Source organism: Aethalodelphis obliquidens, unplaced genomic scaffold (assembly GCF_003676395.1).
Source record: "Aethalodelphis obliquidens isolate GAN/ISIS:26980383/991018 unplaced genomic scaffold, ASM367639v1 scaffold7, whole genome shotgun sequence".
NCBI lineage: Eukaryota > Metazoa > Chordata > Mammalia > Artiodactyla > Delphinidae > Aethalodelphis > Aethalodelphis obliquidens.
Window position 1 is genome coordinate 21,048,703 of NW_020837951.1, and position 14,522 is coordinate 21,063,224.

Genomic DNA, 14,522 nt, shown 5'->3' on the forward strand with positions numbered 1-14,522 from the left:
TTCTAAGCAAGCAGGATAGAATCAGAAGCTTAGTTCTGAACTCTCCTCATATCTATTCATAAAAACAGATGGAGCCGACCAAGAAATAGACTCACACATATGCTCAACTAACTTTTTACAAAGGTGCAAAAGAAATTCAATGGAGGAAGGATAGCCTTTTCAACAAATGGCACTGGAGTAACTGGACATCCACAGGCAAAAATGAACCTCAACCTAAACCTCACACCTTAAATAAAAGCTAACACAAATTGGATCAGAGACTTAATTGTAAAACAATAAACTAAACAAAACAAAACAAAAACTGGTATAAAACTACAAGAAAATCTCTGGGATCTGGGGCTAGGCAAAGAGTTCCTAGACTTGAAACCAAAAGCAAGATCCATAATAGGAAAAATTGGTAAAATTAAAAATTTTTGCTCTGCGAAAGCGCATGTGAAGAGGATTAAAAGACATCTATAAACTAGAAGAAAGCATCTGCAAACCAAATATCTGACAAACGACTAGCATCTAGAATAGATAAAGAACTGTGAAAACAGTAAAACAAGCCAACAAAAAAATTCAATTAGAAAATGGACAAAAGACATAAACAGACATTTCATAGAAGAGGATATACAGATGGCAAATAAACACATGAAAAGATGTATAACACTAGTCATTAGCCAAAACCACAATATTACTAAACACACATCAGAATGGCTAAAATAAGAAACAGTGACAACATCAAATGCTAACAAGGATGTGGAGAAACTAGATCACTTATATATTGCTGGTGGGAATATAAAATGGCACAGTCACTCTGGAAAAGTTTGGCAGTTACTTAAAAAATTAAATGTGTAATTACCATATGATATAGCAATTACATTCCTGGGTATGTTTCCCAGAAAAAATTAAAAGTTATGTTCATAACATCTTTATTTGTAAAGGCCAAGAAATGGAATCAACCTAGATGTCCTTCAGCAGATGAATGCTTAAATAAACTATGATAAATCCATGGACTACTATACAGGAATAAAAAGGAACAAACTATTGATACATGCAACACCTGGATGTATCTCCAGGGAATTATGCTTAGTGAAAAAAGCCAATCCCAAAAGGTTACATACTGTATGATTCCATTTATATTTTTAAATGACAAAGTTCCAGAAATGGAAGACCTCGTAATGGTTGTCAGGGGTTAGGGAAGGGGTGGCAGGGTGGGAGAATAGAGGGGCTGGTAGAAACAAGTACATACACAGGTGATAAAACTGTACTGAACCTAATACACACACATATGAGTAAAAGTAAAATTGGAAATCTGAATAAAAGTGGACGATTGTACAGATGTCAATGTATTCATTTGCTAGGGCTACCGTTACAAAATAAATACCACAGAGTGGGTGACTTAAACAACAGAAATTAATTTTCTCAGTTCTGAAGGCTAGAAATCCAAGATGAAGGTGTTGGCAAATCCGGTTTCTTCTGATGCCTCTTTCCTTGGCTTCCAGATAGCCACCTTCACACTGTGTCCTCACATGGTCTCTCCTCTGTACACACACCTCTGGTGTCTCTTTCTGTGTCCAGATTTCCTCTTACAAGGACACCTGTCAGAATGGATCATGGCCACCCCAACAGCCTCGTTTTAACTTAAGCACCTTGTTAAAGGCCCTAGCTCCAAATACAGCCACATTCTGAAGCATTGGGGGATCAAGGATTCAACATATGAATCAGGGGGAATGCAATTCAGCCCATAACAGTCAACAGCCTAGCTGTGATATTATAATTTTATAAAATGTTAACCATCAGGGGAAACAGCAAAGTATGCAAAGAATCTATTATTTCTTACAATTGCAAGTGAATCTACAAGTACATGGGGTGGCAGGGGTGGGGGCAGATAAAACAACTAGGATAACAGAAGGTAAGATCAACAGAATTAGGTGATGAAGTAGCCCCATGAACCTGAGATGAGTAGGCAGAAGCTAAAACACTCACATAAACAGGACTCACACAGGATCAAAAACTGGGCAGGTGAGGAGAGAAAAAAAGAGGAGTTCTGATAATTATATAACCTGGAACAAGAAATTACCAACAATTACCCTCAAAAAGAAAGGATCCCATTTAAGTGAAACTGGATGAGAGAAGAGTAAAGTCTCTCAGGCTTCTAGAGAAGACTACAAGACCATGGGGACCTACTAAGAGGCCTTAGAAAGAAAACTGCTGGGGGCCTTCCCTGGTGGCCCAGTGGTTAAGACTCGGCACTTTCACTGCCGTGGGCCTGGGCTGGATCCCTGGTCGGGGAACTAAGATCCCACAAGCTGTGCAGCGTGGCCAGAAAAATTTTTAAAATTAAAATAATAAAAATTTTTAAAAAGGGGACTTCCCTGGTGGCGCAGTGGTTAAGAATCTGCCTGCCACTGCAGGGGACATGGGTTCCATCCCTGGTCCAGGAAGATCCCACATGCCACAGAGCAACTAAGCCCGTGTGCCACAACTACTGAGTCATGCACCTAGAGCCCACGCTCCACAAGGAGAAGCCACCACAAGGAGAAGCCTGAGCACCACAACTAGAGAAAGCCTTGGCGTAGCAATGAAGACCCAACGCAGCCAAAAAAAAAAAAAAAAAAAATTTAGAAAAAGAAAACTGTTGGGATTAAAATCTAAATCAAACAAAGAGGCATCACTAAGGATAAAGGATAAAGATTCCCAAAGGAGGCCAATCTCAGAGAATATCACAGCAGAGACTAGATAAAGAGGCCATATTTATTCCTGTATGTTGAAATATAATATACAATTAGAAAACAGCAGAAATAATAAGTGAACAAGCTGCTCATATTTCACCATTTCACAAACAGAAGACATTTATGTAACCAGCAACCAGATCAAGAAACAGAATATTACCCACACTCCAGAAGCCTCCACTTTTCTCCTTTCTAGTCACTAATTCCTCAACAGATCATGCTTGCTAATGTCCACTGGCCAAAGTAAGTTATGTAGCCAAAATTAGACTCACTGCAGAAAGAGACAACACACGGGTGTAGACACCAGGAGATGTGATTTATTTGGGGTCATCAATATAACACCCTACCACATATTATACTGATGGTCATTTGGGCACCCTTCAGTTTGGGGCTATTACAAACAGTACTATGAACATTCTTGTACATTTATTTGGTAAGCATTTATCTTCAAGTGGAATTACTGAGTTATAGGATATGCATATGCAGCTTTAGTAGATACTGCCAAACAACTTTCCAAATTGCTTGTATCCATTTATATTTCTATACCAATTTACACTTCCAATAGCAGTGCATGAGAATTCCAATTACTCTACATTCTCACTTGGTATTTTTCATTTATTTCATTTAGCCCTTCTAGTGGGTATGTATTGGTATCTCACTTTGATTTTGAGTGGCCATATTTTTAAATACTTCACATAAGAAACCAAGGAGAAAATTTCAAACCTTAAAACTAAGAAAACTACCTTGGTCCACTTCCACCCCCATCACAGAAACCTCCTGAAGTACAGGTAAATCCTTCTAACTTATACATGAACAAGAGAAAAGAATACAACATAACCCTATGAAAAGTACTGTGAGAAAAAAGATTAAAAAGAACCAAATTACGTACCAGTAGTCAATGAAGGAACATCACAAAAATATGGCCACAAAGCAGATGAAAACTGTAATATAATATTTCAATAAGAATTGAAAGAAATTAAGGAAATGATAGGATGCTATGAAAGAAAGCATACATCAGAAATAGAAAAGCTAAAAAAAATGACAATGGCTAAATAACAAGAGCATTTAAAAGGAGAAATGACAGAGTTCAGTATGGAATAGAAAAGGGAAAAAAAAATTCAAAAGGAAGACAAAACTAGAAGGAACACTAGGCTTAATAGATAGACACCATGGAAAGTACATCAAAGAGACTAAAAGAGAAAAAGAAAAAAGTACAGCAAATATAAAAAATAAAATAAAAAGAATTTGAATAAAGTATAGACATAAATGATAAGCAAAGAAGATTCAACATTATGTAACAGAAAACCTCAAGGAAGAAAATAAAAATAATGGAAAAGAATAAATATATAACTGATGAAAATATTTTTTTTAAAAATTTGAGCCAACATAATAAAACATCCATTGTGTATCTGGAAAAATTAACAGAGAACAGCCAACACTTAAGATGTATTCTAGTAAAATTATTTGCCTTTAAAGATGAAGGGAGACTTCCCTGGTGGGTGGTCCAGTGGTTATGCAGGGGGGCTGGGTTCAATCCCTGATCAGGGAAATAACATCCCACATACTGCAAGTAAGCCCACGCACCACAACTAGAGAAGCCCCACAAGCCACAACAAAGAGCCCATGTGCTACAACAAAGACCCAGCACAGCCAAAAAAAAATAAATAAATAAATAAATAAAAGGTGTGTGGTGGTGGGGGGAATGTCCTTTGGGCATCTAGGAAAAAAGATAAAGACACTTAAAGAAGAAAGAAAATCATATCGGTATTAGACTCTGACAACACTTTTTATCAGAATACAGTACAGTAGGACTCAGCAAACTATGGCTTATGTACCAAATCTAGCCCACTGTCCAGTTCTGTAAATAAAGTTTTACTGGAACACAGTCATGCTTGTTCATTTATATATTCTCTACGGCTGCTTTTGCACTGACATGGCACAGTTAAATAACTGTGACAGTGACCTATGGCCCACAAAGCCTAAAATAATTACTATTTGGCCTTTTAAAGAAAAGTTTTGTCAAATCTTAAAACAGAATAACAATTTAAGATACTTGAGGAAAGGGGAATTCTCCAGTGGTCCAGTGGTTAAGACTCTGCGCTTCCACTGCAGGGTGTGCAGGTTCAATCCCTGGTCTGGGAACTAAGATCCCGAATGCAGCGCAGACATAAATAAATAAATAAATAAAATAAAATTACTTTTAAAAAAAAGAGAGATGCAAACATTAAAAGAAAAAAAAAGGTATTTGAGGGAAGAAAATGCAGGCTAAGTAATTATATTCAGCCAAAATGCCCTTCAAGTTTAAAAGCCACAGATGAACAGTTTTAAATATGAAAGACAGAAGATATTACTCACACAAGCTCTTTATGTGGATTCATTGAGCTTCAGACTATCAAATGATGATTATAGAAGCCTTAGCACAAGGACTTACGTTGTACACTGAATATATTCAACTGTAGAACTAAAACCAATGATGGACAAAGGTGACAGAGTAGTTTGTGACTTGTATGGGGTGAACAGACAGAACTAAGAAATCTTAGGGAGCAGGAATTGACTGGTCTAGGCACTTGATTATGTATGGAAGACAGGACTGAGAATAACGGAGGCATCACAGATAACTCCTAAATTTCTGGACTGGGAAAATGTATGGAAATAGTACCACTCACTAAGCTAGGGAACACAAGAAAAGACAGATATGAAGAGAAAGATAAATCAAGTTTTGGGCATGCTGAATGTGAAGTGTTTGTGGCAGATCAAATGACTGTGTCCAGTTGGTTGTTGTATACATCTGGATTTCAGCAGAGAGGCCCTGAGTGGATATCAGATTCAAGAGTCATCAGCCAAGGAAGGTGTGAACTGATCAGAATGGCGTGTAATTTACCATGCAAGTAGCAAGGCCAATATCTGAAAAAGAGCACCAAAAGAAACATGTCCTTAGAATTCACAAGAAAACAGCATCAGCAGTTTCACTAAATTTGGCTACACTGAGATTCTCCTGCATTTGAAACCGATGATTAAGAATTTTCTACTTTAAACTATCCAAAATAAAGTATTTAAAAATAATATGAAGAGTGAATAAAAACAAAATAAAGCCTTTAACTCCCCACTTTAATTATTTTTAATGGCATACGAAGTTGATCATATTGCTGTCTACTGGACCTTGCACTCAAGTGAAAAAATGCCAAGAGAGTAAAAAAGGTATAAAAGATGAAAACCACTATAAAATTACACATATGGAATGAAGTATGTATGTATGTATGTATGTATGTATGTATGAAAGACATTGGTGGAGGAAGAGGCTGTATTATCAGCTGAATTGTGTTCCCTCCAAATTCATACACTGAAGTCCTAACCCCCAGTACTTCAGAATGAGACTGTATTTGGAGATTGGGCCTTTAAAGAGGTAATTAAGGTAAATGAGGTCATTTGGGTGAATCCTAAGGATATAGACTGATGTCCTTACAGGAAGAGAGGAGATTAGGTCACAGAGGGGCACATAGGAAGGACCATGTGAAGATACCTAAGGAAAACAACGATCTACAAGCCAAGGAGAGAGGCCTTAGAAGAATCCAACCCTGCCAACATCTTACAGCTTCCAGAACTGTAAAAAATAAATAAATTTTTGTTGTTGAAGCCACCCAGTCTGTCGTACTTTGTTTCAGCAGCCCTTAAAAACGAATACAGGCTAGAGAGAGAAAGTAGTCCTAGTTGGGTAAGAGTTCAGATATTGATAATATTCCACTAAGTATGAAGCCTTGTAACAGAAAAAGTAGAGCTTTTGCTATGTGGTGATTATGGCTTATATGCAACAATAAAATTTTTTAAACAGTTAAGTATTTACAAGGGAAAACAGGGAAGATACTGACAAGGGAAAAGTGAAGGGACATAATATTGGCAAGTAGAAAAGGACGGAAGAGGTTAAAGTAGTGTCAGTTTTGAGAAAAATCAAGAAGAGAGAAATCCAACCGAGATATGTCCTATTCCTGACATTTTAATGAACTAAAAAGGTAAATAAAATAACCCAAAAACAATTCAGCCAAGGAAGGGAGAGTAATGGAGGCAACTCTGGATAATTCTCTAGAACTCAAAAGAATTTTAAAAAAAAATTTCAGCTAATGGAATCCTTGATGATTAACAAATAAAAAAAAGTTTTCAGGTATCAAACGAAAAGATGTTTGCAATGGGTATTAATGGAATTCTTTGAAAGTTATTTTTGTGTTTTTTGTTTTTGAACAAACAGGTAATCATTACTAGCAGCTGCACTACTTCTTGCCCTGCATCCAGAGCTACAGAGGCCCAAGAGGAAGTAAGGTGGAGGGGAAAGCAATTCTCCAACTTGAAGCCCTGCTCCCTTGTGCCAGGCTGGTCAACATTCAGGCAGATCAGAGGGGGAAAAAAGCTGGAAGAAAACTTTACCATTTGTGGTAAGACTTTCAATGTTTTAAAAAGTTTCTTAAATGATTTAATGTCTTCTTAAAGTTTTTTAAATTTATATTTAACATAAAGTTGCACAATTTATCTTTTGATGCTACTTTTCTTTCAGTACAAAAGGACCAATTACTGATGTCCTAGACCACATCCCTTTGCTTTCTATATTACTTTAAGTGTGATAAAGTGTTTCTTTTTTTTTTTTTGCGGTACACGGGCCTCTCACTGCTGTGGCCTCTCCCGTTGTGGAGCACAGGCTCCAGACACACAGGCTCAGCAGCCATGGCTCACGGGCTCTGATAAAGTGTTTCTGAAATACATCTTCTTTGTCACTAGAGACACTGGTTTTACCAATATGCAATACTCAAAAAGCTCTCCAACGGTTTAAGTGTGAGACTCTGCAAAACAAACATGCATACTGCTGCATAATTTGCCTTTCTCCAGAAAAGGGTATTACACTTTGTTGACACTGCATACAAAATAAAATGCAAAAATTTGCATTTTCAGTACTTTTGGTTTCTTGACCTTTATTTGAATTTGAGACTAAGCTTTACCAAACAACAGAATTTACACTGTAACTAGCCAACCACAGTCCTCATTATGGAATCTGTGCAGTGCATTTGTTACCTAGGAAACAGAGGAGAGCACAGGCAGAGTGCAATTTCAGTATAGCAAAAGAATTCTCCAATCATGCTGGTAAATAAAGTCCATAAATCAACTAATCAGAAGCAAAGTCAAGAAGTACCATGGAAGAGTTAAGCTCTATGGAAACTTTCTTCAAGGCAAAAAAGAAACCTGTGGGGTTTCTTCAGGCGACTATGTAGGTCTCTTCACTAAATATTATGAGCAGGTTTCTTTACAAACACAAACTGTCAAAAAGTAAACTGTTCAAAATAAATGGCTTCTCTCCAATCTTCAGCTTCTCTATTTTTGACAGTATTTAAGAGAAAAAGCTTCTTTAGAGCCAGCCTCATACATCTGGTAGCAGAATATTAGTCCAAGAATGAATTCTGCATTTTCGGCAAGCAGCAAGGGTATGTACTGCTCTTAAACAACGCAGGACGTTAAAGGCTGGAACGAGAGGTCACTGTCCGCACCTCTCACAGTCAGGCCTACTTTCCCAAGCTACAAAAAACTTTAGGAAAAAGAACTTGAAAGTCCCAGATCTTTTATAAAGAATAAAATTGTTAACTTTTCAGCTTTCCCCCTGGTTATTACTAATGATAATACTAGTCGTTTGAGGGTTCCAGGTAACATAAAGTGAACATTTTAAGTGTCTTTTTTTTTTGCGGTACGCAGGCCTCTCACTGCTGTGGCCTCTCCCGCCGCGGAGCACAGGCTCCGGACGCGCAGGCTCAGCGGCCATGGCTCACGGGCCCAGCCGCTCTGCGGCATGTGGGATCTTCCCGGACCGGGGCACGAACCCGTGTCCCCTGCATCGGCAGGCGGACCCCCAACCACTGCACCACCAGGGAAGCCCCATTTTAAGTGTCTTTTAATGGTACCACACTAATAACTAACAAACAGGAAAAGACTAGAAAAGTCTATGGATTTTAAAGCCTATCAAATTTAACCGTGGAGAGCTTAGTGTTGTTAAAAAAAAAAACTGGTAAATATCAGATTCCACTGCTCAGCTACTGATACATTTAAAACCCAACTTTACGCAAATTCAAAATTTCTGGAAGCATTTGTCATAGTATCAAAAGCAGCAGAAAAAAATTTCAACGATGAGATGTGAAAAATAATTTACATGCCTTCCTAAACACCAACATACCAGACGAAAAATCAGATGAAAATATGAAAGAGTCTCTGGAATGCTTCTGATTAACTAAAATAGTACCGTTAATTATAGAAAAACAAAGCACAAAACAAAACAATTAATATCTACATATCACAGTCAAACAACAAAACAAAAAAACCAGGTGTTATCTTTTAGCCAGCCTAAGTAAACACACCATGCCAATCCCAGAAAACTGTTAGACACAGCTACAACTCTGTCAAGCAATTCTCAATGCAGGCCACACTCTTAATGTTTAGTTTACACAGTGACTCCATTAAACCTTAATGCTACAACTGACAGCCATGTAAACAAATACATAAACATGCAATTCAATTTGTTAGCTTATCTTTTTTAATACTGGGAAGAGCTGATGAAGAGTCTGTATCTAAAGAGCTGAAACTCTGGAAGTGTTTTAGAACTCTATGCCACCATTCATGGTAAAGTCTGAACAAATTTCAACACTTAGCCTCTTTGGGCCATCCTTATTAGAAAAGGAAGAGGTATTTTGCTCAAGGGCCTACCAGCACCTGACACTGAGCTCTGTGCAGAGTTTAAATTCATTTATCTAATCTAGAACAGAAGTCAAAACAGGAACTAATCAAAGAGGCTGGCATGACCTTTGTTAGATGTACCCTCTTCTAAGTTTTAAGTAAAGTGTACAAAAATGTACACTCCAGGCATTTACAAAATAAGGCATGAAATAATATTAATGTGTTAATGTAAAACTAGGACAAGAATCTAGGATACATTTTTCTCCTAGAAAAAGACCACTATTTTAGGCATACTAAACTGTCTCCTCTTTATAATGACAAAAATCAGTTTGCCTAGTTAACACTATATTAAATTGTATATTGTTTTCTGACAAATTTCTACACGTTACTTGACAAAAATTTAAATAGCAAATATTTTTTCCACCATAATAATTTTCCTTCATGTTTGGATGATAATACTTTTATTTTTTAAGAAAGACTACATTTCCTACATATAGCTGTACATATAACTGCGTGTCCCCAAAACTGTGTTTTCTTTTTTGATCTCCTTGGTAACCATCAGATTTAAGTTTGTCAATATGGATTCTCAAACAATAAGCAAAAAAAAAAAAAGTCTCCAGAAATGAGCAGTAGATAGAGGTGAATGCAAAGATATAAATCCACACCTGCGTTAAACTCTGAATCTGGAAGGGCTTCCCTGGTGGTGCAGTGGTTAAGAATCCGCCTGCCAATGCAGGGGACACGGGTTCAAGCCCTGGTCTGGGAAGATCCCACATGCCACAGAGCAACTAAGCCCGTGCCCCACAACTACTGAGCCTGTGCTCTAGAGCCCGCGTGCCACAACTACTGAAGCCCACGCGCCTAGAGCCCAAGCTCCGCAACGAGAAGCCACTGCAATGAGAAGCTCGCCCACCACAACGAAGAGTAGCCCCCCCCCCGCAAGTAGGGAAAGCCCGTGCAACGGAGACCCAATGCAGCCCAAAAAAAAAAAAAAAAAAACCCATTAAAAAAAACTGAATCTGGAAAATTAATTTTCTGGGTGCTTATGCAACTTCATTTATTATCTGAGTATCTACAAATACATAGCAACTGTTCATAAAAAACATAAATAATACCAATCAGAAATATCACTTACAGTGCTTTTCAAAAGTTATATCCACCATATACAACACAGTCGTTGGGTTATAAACAGAGAATACATAAATACATATAATAAAATAGGGAAAGCACAATCACAGGGAGAGATGATCAGTTCTAACGTTCATGTTCTCCCCATATGTCGTGAAAGATCTCATATCTTAAACCAGCAAAAATAAAGGTTTTAGCCTGGACAGAAAGTTAGATAATTGTTTATCGCACTCCAGTCTAACCTCCACTGTGGAAGTGACTTACTTGTTAACTGTTTATTTAATAGGTAGAAGATTCTGTCATGTTAAACCTAAGGAGTCTGGGAAATAACAAAACTTTACCTCCAAAAGTTATACATATATGTAACCATCACAACCATATTCATCTTTTATTTCTTGCCTTTAAGTCCTTATCAGAAAGAAAGAAAGAAGAAAGAAAGAAAGAGAAAGAAAGAGAGAAAGAAAGAAAGCCATCAGAATACTAAAAAACACTGATTTTGGTCAGCCCAACCTTCTCCTACCGAGGGAAATCTATTTCTCGATGTATTTGATAACAAACACAAATCACTGTGCGCAGCCTCAGACGGGTTGGGGGGCGGAAGAGCCCTTCGGAGAAAGCCCTTCTCCGTCAGAAACAATAAATAAGGGACGCAAGCGATGCACGTTCCTTCACACACGCCCCAAACGCACCTTGGCGTGCCTCGCGGGAGGGAAACAAGTCTGGCAAAGCACCGAAACACCTCTCTCCCTCTCTCTCCATAACCTCCTCAAGACTTGAAAACTAAGAGAGCAGATCTTTTCTTTCCCCTTTCCCGCCCTCCTTCCCACCTCCAACAAACCCCAGAGAGGGAGCGGGCGAGCCAGACCCACGCAGCGCGCCCGCGGCCGCGGCGGCGACAGGAGACGCTGGGCGGCGGGCCGGCCCCAGAGAGACAACCCAGAGCCGCGGCCGCCGCTCGCTCGGCCGCCGGGGGTTTCTACCCCCTCACGCCCCCGAGGCCGTCGCCGGCGACGTCCGGCCGCCCGGCTCTCAGCCCTGACTCTCGGCCTTCTCGCGCCACCCCCCCCACAAGCCCAGAGGAACAAAAGGAGGGTTCAGCCGGGTCACTGCTAGGCCGCCGGCGGGGGGGAAGCGGCGCGGACGCCAGTGCGACCGCCCCCCACACAAAGGGGCTCCCGGTCCCGGGCGCAGCGTCGGCGCGCTCGTCCCCGCCCCGCGCGCGGGCTCTCACCCACCTGCAGGTGTCTGTGCGTCTGTCCATAGGAACGCGGGCAGCGAGGGGGCCTGTAGGAGCCGGGCAGCAGGGGCTGGAGGGGGCGGGACGGAGGGAAGGGAGGGAGCGCGGCCACAGGGCCGGGGAGCGAAGGCAAGTAGAACGGGAAGGCGCCGGACGGGCGACGGACCGAGGGGCTGGGGGCGGGGGCGCCAGCCTGGCTCCGCCGACCGGCGCGCGCCGCTCCGTGCGCCCCGAGCTCCGCGCGCCCGACTCCGAACGCGGCAGGCAGGCGGGGGGCGGGGCGCGGGCGGGGGCGGGGCCGGCGAGCGGGGCGGGGGCTCGGACCCCGGCCTCCAGCCGGCACCGGAAACGCGCTGTGGTCCGGGAGACCCACAGGAAGTGTGTAACGGCCCTCCCACGACGCGCACCGAGCTAGCGGCGGAGGCTGTCCGGAGGAGGTGTGGACCGACCCTCCTGCTACAGGCACGCGACCACGAGCTCGGTCTCCGCAGCCCGACAGGCGTGGGAGCCACGATCCCCTCAGCGTTCTCAACTGGGCAGCACCCCCCCTCCTGCCACACGCCCCAGGCCCGCGGCCCCCGCTGCCCTTCGCAGCTCCGTACAGCTCCACCTAAATGCCAGGATCAGACCTCCTTGCAAGACCCTGGGTTTGCCAGGCGTGTGATACCTGTTTTAACGCGCTGAGTGGAGTCACTTCTACATCCAGGCATGTGCAAGAACACCTCCGATCGACAGACGTACAACCCACAGTCACCGCTACCCGGTGGAAGTTTCTAATACAGCTACAACCACACGCACCCATCCCGTGGAGGGAGCCGGTCTGCTGAATAACACCTAAAACACACTAAGACCGGGAAGCATATAATAAGACCACCTGCACAGCTCGGCACAAGGGAGGTAAGGCTGGACCAGGCGCCCTCCACCTTTATCTTATCCACCAAACACTTTCATAGTACTTACACTAAGTGCTTAGCGAATATTAATTTGCTTAATCCTAAGAACTCTATGAAATGGGTCTTGTTAGCATTGCTGTTTTGCACATGAGGAAACTGAGGCACAGAGACAGTAAGAAAGCTGCCCAAGATCACATAGTAGGAGGAACCCAGATTCGTCCCAGGCAGTCTGTCTCTGTGCTCCTTTCTACTTACAGCCCTAAGCATCTCCAAAATAATAATAATGGCAATAACTATCATTTAAAGCATATCTGATTAGCCATATGTAGTGCTGACATCTTGGCCTCACCCCAGCTGTGACAGGGAAACCTCATTCCCTCCTACCCTGGGGTAAGTGAGGGGAGAAAAGAGTATGACTGAGCAGAAAAAGAGACTAACTTCTGAACAAAGGAGAAAGGATTCCTAACACCTGTGTCTATCAACACTCCTCCTGGCTGAATTTAAAAATCTTTAAACATTTTTGATAAATAATGTGTCCAAAAAAAAGAAAAAAAACCAGGGACTTTCCTGGTGGTGCAGTGGTTAAGAATCTGCCTGCCAATGCAGGGGACACCAGTTCAATCCCTGGGCCAGGAAGATCCCACATGCCACAGAGCAACTAAGCCCATCCACCACAACTACTGAGCCTGCGCTGTAGAGCCTATGTGCCACAACTACTGAGCCCACATGCCACAACTACTAAAGCCTGCACGCCTACAGCCTGTGCTCCGCAACAAGAGAAGCCACTGCAATGAGAAGCCCGCACACCGCTACGAAGAGTAGCCCCTGCTTGCCACAACTAGAGAAAGCCCACGTGCAGCAACAAAGACACAATGCAGCCAAAAATAAATAAATAAAATAAATTTATTAGAAAAAAGAAAAAACAGTTAATCGCCACATGTTTCAAGTACATAATCCTGTGGGAAAATTGAAATCCTGTGCATTGCTGGGAGAAATATAAAATGGTGCTGCCACTATGGAAAACACTATGGAGGGTCCTCAAAAAACTAAAAATGGAATTACTATGTGATCCAGAAATCCCACCTCTAGGTATATATATCCAAAAGAATTTGAAGCAAGAACTTAAAGAGGCATTTGCAACCCATGTTCACTGCACCATTATTCACAATAGCCCAGAGATGGAAGCAACCAAAATGTCCAAGGATGGATGAATGGATAAACAAAATGTGGCATATACATACAGAGTATTATTCAGCCTTAAAAAAGCAACCCTGTCACATGCTACAACATAGATGAACCTTGAGGACATTACACTAAGTGAAATAAACCAGCCGCAAAACAACAAATACTGTATATAAGGTACCTAGAGTTGTCAAAATCACTTATATAAGGTACCTAGAGTTGCCACAATCATGGAAACAGGGTATTATGGTGGTTGCCAGGGAATGAGGGGATTATGGAGAGTTGTTGTTCCATGAGTATAGAGTTTTAGTTTTGCAAGATGAAAAAGTTCTAGAGATCTGATACACAACAATGTGAGGATAAACCACTGACCTGTACACTTGAAAATGGTCAAAGGGATAAATTTTGTATTATTTGTTTTTTACCACAATTAACTATTTAAATGCAGTCCCATTTGTTTAAAGGATATTTCCACCTTGATGAGTTTTTTAAATGATGCAGGCTTCCAGCTATGATGAGGTACCTTGTTGAACAAACTAACTCTCCCACTAAAAGCTATAAAAAGCTGCATTAAAAAAAAATAAAAGCCTGTTTAAACCTGTTATACAGCAATCCAGGCAGCCAAGGCTTGAGATTCCCAAGAGCCCAGCAAGAAGGGAAACATGATGA

General features: G+C 41.2%; 1 protein-coding gene across 2 annotated transcripts in view; it reads right to left on the reverse strand.

Annotated features, from left to right (window-relative positions):
• The window catches only part of KIAA1958 (KIAA1958 ortholog), a 172,306-nt gene extending 160,390 nt beyond the window's left edge, over positions 1-11,916 (reverse strand). The window contains exon 1 of one of the 2 annotated variants that reach the window (XM_027105188.1): positions 11,777-11,874. The gene's annotated coding sequence lies outside the window, so the exon portion shown is untranslated. Of the gene's footprint in view, positions 1-11,776 lie in introns of both variants that reach the window. The other variant, XM_027105187.1, reaches the window with a different exon arrangement.
• Positions 11,917-14,522: the final 2,606 nt, after the last annotated feature.